This window comes from Quercus lobata, chromosome 10 (genome assembly GCF_001633185.2).
Source record: "Quercus lobata isolate SW786 chromosome 10, ValleyOak3.0 Primary Assembly, whole genome shotgun sequence".
Classification (NCBI taxonomy): Eukaryota; Viridiplantae; Streptophyta; class Magnoliopsida; order Fagales; family Fagaceae; genus Quercus; species Quercus lobata.
This window is the reverse complement of record NC_044913.1, coordinates 26137642-26143641: the sequence shown is the minus strand read 5'-3', so window position 1 is coordinate 26143641 and position 6000 is coordinate 26137642. Positions and strand designations below refer to the sequence as shown.

General features: G+C 32.7%; 1 pseudogene; it reads right to left on the bottom strand.

Annotated features, from left to right (window-relative positions):
- Positions 1 to 1795: 1795 nt before the first annotated feature.
- LOC115964568 lies at positions 1796 to 2796 on the bottom strand (annotated as a pseudogene).
- Between the last annotated feature and the right edge of the window lie 3204 nt (positions 2797 to 6000).

Genomic DNA, 6000 nt, shown 5'->3' with positions numbered 1-6000 from the left:
TTGGATTAATTTCAATTAATTATTTGTTTGGATTCAACATAAAAGATAATGGAATTAGGTATTATAATTTTGATATTGTTCCATGTTTTGAATTGTCTATATTGTTATTACTACGAGAAAGTCATATTAGTACTCAAATTTAAAACTTGGTTTGTCTTCCTCATATCATGGTCTTTATTTATGTATTTGCAGTTTATATTAGTTTTGGGTGCATGTGTGTGTATATATAACTATTGGGAGATTTGCTTTATTAATTTAAGAACTATAAATGATTTTGTAGGTTTTGGTAATGATGCACTTGCAACTCAATAACGTTCAATATTAGACAACACTTCTAAACTATGGAAAAGTATAGAAGTTAAATATTTCTTCATTTTTTTTATAAAAAAAATACTAACTAGCAAATTGTCTATTTACTCTAGCGGTGTCCACGAGTTGGGCGGGTCGGGTTTGTGCCCAACTCGGACTGGACTCGACCTTCTCAAGTGGGAAGATTTCAACCCACAACCGACCTGTCGGAAGTTTCAAATCAACCAGGTCGAGTTGTATCGGATTTTGGTTGTGAATTGGTCAGTTTCGGGTTTTTCGATTTCGTCGGATTTTGGCCAAAATCTGGCCGGATCTAGTTAGATCTGGTCGATATTCCTTTGTATCTATGGAAATTTGGCCGAGATTTGGCTGAGTTAAAGTCAAACTTGCCGGAGTTTGGTCGAGTTTGAATAGATCTAGGCTAGATTCGCTGGATTTAAGCATATTTGAGTGAGGATTTGAGCAGATCTAAGTAAAGGACGGCCAAACGTGGTCGGATCAAAGTTGAGAAGCCCAAATGTGGCTAGATTTTGGCCTTCTTTTTGAGGTTTTGTCGGGCAGGTTAGGTAGATCAAGTTTTTCAAGACAAAACCCGTCACTCGACTCGCTGGAGTCAAGTTTTGAAGATTAGGATCTGTCGTTGACCTGTCAGAGGTGTTAGTCCAGCCGTGATGGGTTGGTTCTAGTTTGGTTGGTCAATTCTAACGAGTCTTCGGGTACTCTGGACAGCCCTAATGCTCATTGTTGGATTTTTTGTTTTTTTGTTTTTATAGAGTCAATAGCTTTTTCGTGCATTATACGGGTTAGCGACTAGTTAAAAAAAAAGTAGATTTTCGTTAAAAGTACTAAAGGTAAGCCAAACCCAGTATATGTAATATCCTAAACCTAATGTATGATTTAGAGATGTGACAATCGGGGCACACTTATAAACGTTTCCACAACTTTGCCACAACTTTGCTATATGGCGGTTCGTGAGTGATGAAAATAAAATAGTGAGTCCATGATTTCACCACTCACGAGTTGCCATGTAGCAAAGTAGTGATAAAGTTGTGGAAAAGTTTATGGCACTAGATTTACTCACGCAATTAATATCCCACTTAATATCAGTAACTGTTTTTTAAAAGAGGTTCAATAATAAGTATCAATTCTTCCTAAAAAAATAAAAAATAAAAAATAATAGGTATCAATTCCATTGAATATTCTCTCATAAACAAAGGTTTTTTTTTTTTTTAGAAACTTTTTTGAGAAACAAAAGTTGGTAGTGCATACTCCCTTTCCTGTCTTATAATTGAGTTTTTCTTAGCTTAGAGATCTTTCCCAGGTTAATGATTAAGGGACATTGAAGTGCACACTCCCTCTTTTATGTGAAAGGTACATAATAACACCAACACTTGTCTTCAAGGAGCCCAATCCTTAAATTAAATGTAAGATAATAATAAAAAAGTTATCAAGAAAAAAATGTATCTATAGGTATTATTACATAGTATTAATATGTGGAGGATTCTTCTGCAGGAGATCTTGGAGGTGACGAGAAGAAAGGTTTTGGAGGGATTTGCAATGCTTCTATGTTTCCTTCTAACATTTCAATTACTTTACTCATGGACTGCCTATCAAATGGATTTTTCTGTATGCACCACAAACCCACTAAGATCATCTTTCTCACCATTGCAGTTTCCTCTATAGTCATATTAATGGGAAATCCTAAATCATTGTACTACTCAAGGCGCTTATAAATCAAATGTGGAAAATATATCTCATTGGTATTACTTATTCCAACATCAATGTTCTTTTTTCCTCCAACCATCTCCAAAATCATCATTCCATAGCTATAGACATCAAATTTGTATGAAACTACTCCAAAGTTTCTACTGAACACTTCAGGAGCTATATACCCTATTGACCCTCTGGCTACTGCCATTGATATGTTACTCTCATTCCTTGGAGAAAGTTTAGCAAGTCCAAAATCAGAGATCTTTGGGGAAAATTTTTCATCCAGAAGAATGTTATATGGTTTTATGTCAAAATGCAAGATTCTAGTGTTGCAACCATGGTGCAAGTACTCAAGCCCCAGAGCAATACCAATTGCAATTTGGAACAATTTTTCCAATCCTAAGGGCATAGTGGTCGTTTCCGTGTTGTCACTATGTACAAACTTTTCAAGTGATCTGTTTGGCATAAACTCATAGATGAGAGCTCTTTTATGACCTTCGAGACAAAATCCAAGAAGTGTGACAATATTAATATGGGAAGTTCTACTAATGCTTGCAACTTCATTGATAAATTCGTCTCCATTTCCTTTTGATGCATTCAAGACCTTCACAGCTACAGGAAGACCATTGAGTAGCTCTCCTTTGTAGACACCACATAACCTCCTTGACCTAGTTTAACCTTAAATGAGTTGGTGAATTTTTTGACATTTGAGAATTTATATCTGTTTAGCGATAGTGGTCCATAATTTCTAACATGTTCATTCTTTGTTTTCTTCATAAAAAATGGTGTTGACGTAGTCGATCTCTTACTTCTAAGACAACAAATTGTGATACTGGTAAGTAACACTCCAAGCACTAAACCACCAATACCTGCAGCATAATTCGAACATGATTTAGTTGGTGGAAGTTATATCCTCTTAAAATCTAAAACCTTCTTTTCTCAACGCCCTCTAAAGTAGCAAAATTAACACATGAAATTGTCTGCACTAAAATTTTCTGTAAAATATTGAGGAAAGATATTAAGTCTTTAGAATTTGCAAAAGAGCAAAAAATCCCTGTTATGAAAATATAAATATAATTTTCAAGTTGGACACACTTAATCTATTTTCCATTGGCATATCTTACCTACAAACAACCTTGTATGCATGTTCCTGCTATTTTCTGCAGAGAAAATATAGTATTTATTAGTAAATACATAATGTGCATATAAATGAATTACTTGTGAATTTCTTGGGTTGCACTATATCACATTTCTACTCATAGGCATAGAAAGATGATATAAACTTGAAGAGGAGAAAAATCACCCTCGTCCATCAAGCCAACATCATCCATCAAGTCAGCATCGTCCATATGATGAACGACTACAACATACATTAAATGAGTTCTTTATAAATCACATGAGTAATGTTTAACGCGCCAGACAGACAAAAGCATAATAGCCGAACCAATGGGCAAAAGACCATTGGAGTCTATAACACCTCTACATTCATTACTGATGAGTGTTAATTTATCAAGATCATTTATCTCTCGATGGACAAATTAAATGCTATTCAATGTAAGGTGTAACGTACGGACATCAATGACAAATGAAGTCATAAAAGACATTCAATGCCTCAGACAGCAAAAAAGTAACGTACGGGCACCAACGGACAAAGAGCTATTGGCAGACAATAAAAGCCAGCCATTAATACCAATGGCTCCATATCTCAAGAATGCAGATGTTCATTCAAACAATGAAAACAAGGGCTATAAAAACCCACCCAAACCAAAGGCAAGGAGGTACATAACTCTCATCCCAAAAACTATTCCCAAGTTGAATTCTTTTACAATATACTTCAATTGAATCCCATTTTAACTTAATTATCAGAGGGTGTTTGGAAAACACCACATCGGTGTATTCATATTTCTCTATTTTATATCTTATTACAGGTTCATTTCTGGACGAATCCAACACCTTCATCCATCTGTATTAAAAAGGAGTTCAACTGATGATTTTCAGCACCAAAAGCTATAAAGCCAAAGAAGAACAACACTGAAAGGTTTGTCTCTAGACAAAGCCAACGCCTTTATCCATCTGTATCGATGAAGAGTTCAACTGATGATTTTTTTGGCATCATCAAAACTTATTCTTATTCACATAACCATATTATTCCCTTAGAGTCTTGGCATCACAAATGACATAAAATCACTATTTACTCTTTTATGAAATACAAGCAAAGCTACACAAGTCATTGAACCATTTCGTATTCGCACTAACTTTAGACCTAGCAAATGGGTCGGGTTGCACCAGCTCAAGTTAGGTCTTATTTAAGTTCAGGTTAAAAAGAAGTCGATCTAAACAAGTTGAGAGGAGGTTAGGTCAATCATGTTATAGATGAGTTAATCAAGTTACAAGTTGAGCTATATTTTTTTACATGCCAAAAGATAAATAATAAGAAGCATATTATATTGTGTTTGTTTTCTTTTCAATAAAAATAAGAGAACAATTAACAAAATCCCCAAAAATAAAATTTAAATAATATGAAATTCTTATGTTTACACAATCCAAAGTTTGGTAATGATATAATAACCATAAATGAATGAAAAAAAAAAAAAAATACTAAGTTATCAATCTCCTCAGGTGCACATGTTCATGTTGCATGCAAAATAATAAGTTAAATTACCTAGAAATATAACTAAATAAAAAGCTAGAATATAATCATTAATGAGAGTTCAATTAAAAAAAAGACAATCAATATAATAGATTAATCTAAGTACATAAATTTGAAACATGTAATTTGATTATTCAAAAATAAATAAATAAACTTAAAAGTTTCATACTTGAAAAGTTGGGAAAAAATTGGCCTTTGCCCTTTTTAAAAAAATAATCCAGCATTTTGCCCCATTTTCCAAACTAATTAGGGAAATGCTCCTCTTTTGAAACTTAATTTTCTCAAAATCGAGTTAAGCCCTATAGTGGCATTTTTAAGGAACCTATAGTGACGTTTTAAGGACACATAGTGGCGTTTTATAACTCGAGTTAAAAAAAAAAAAAAAAAAATATTGCATGTAACTCGACTTCATGAAGATCGAGTTACAAAATGTCACTATAAGTCCTTAAAATGTCACTATAGGCTCCTTAAAACGGCACTATAGAGTTCCAGATTTTTTTATTTATTTTATTTTTTTTATAACTCGATTTTGAGAAAATCGAGTTTCAAAAGAGGGGCATTTCTGTAAATAGTTTGGGAAAGGAGACAAAATGTTGGATTTTTTTTTTTTTTAAAGGGGCATTTGCCCATATTTTCTTGAAAAGTTGTATACAGCCTTACAAACTTGATTGTGCTGTACAAAACCATATAGAATTCAGCTTTCTTTCTCTATTATTATAATTATTTAAAACTTGAGTTTATAAAATAAAAAAAAGTAAGAGTTTGAAACTATGAAAAAAAAAAATCAAGCGATTGAAAAAAAAACGATTAGTGGGGGGATGGAGGCATTAGGGATTTAGTGGCATGAGAAAAAGACAAAATTTAGCTACAAACATGGTTATAGTAAATGACTACAACCTCCACTAAAATAATTAACGTGGCTATATATTTTGAAATCTAATCATTGGATTGCATGTTTTTATGTTCATAACATGCATGTCAAATTTTTTGTCAATTGGATATTATTTATTACTCGATCCATAAACCTATTTTTTATGTATAACTAGTGTATAACCCCGTGTATATGCATTGGGTACAATTAAAAATAATCGTAATTACATGATTCAATTTCTACATAATATTGACTTACATCTTTTTTAAACTATACATTTTTAAAATATTTAATTGAATTTAAACTTTTCGGTTTTTGTATCCAATAATGCCCTTACTAAAAAATTTAAAAAATTAGATGGACACAGCACAAATTTAGACGTTAATTGGATTTTGACTTTTCAATATTTACACTCAATAATTCACTTGGTCCAAAAATAAAAAATTAGATAAGACACATG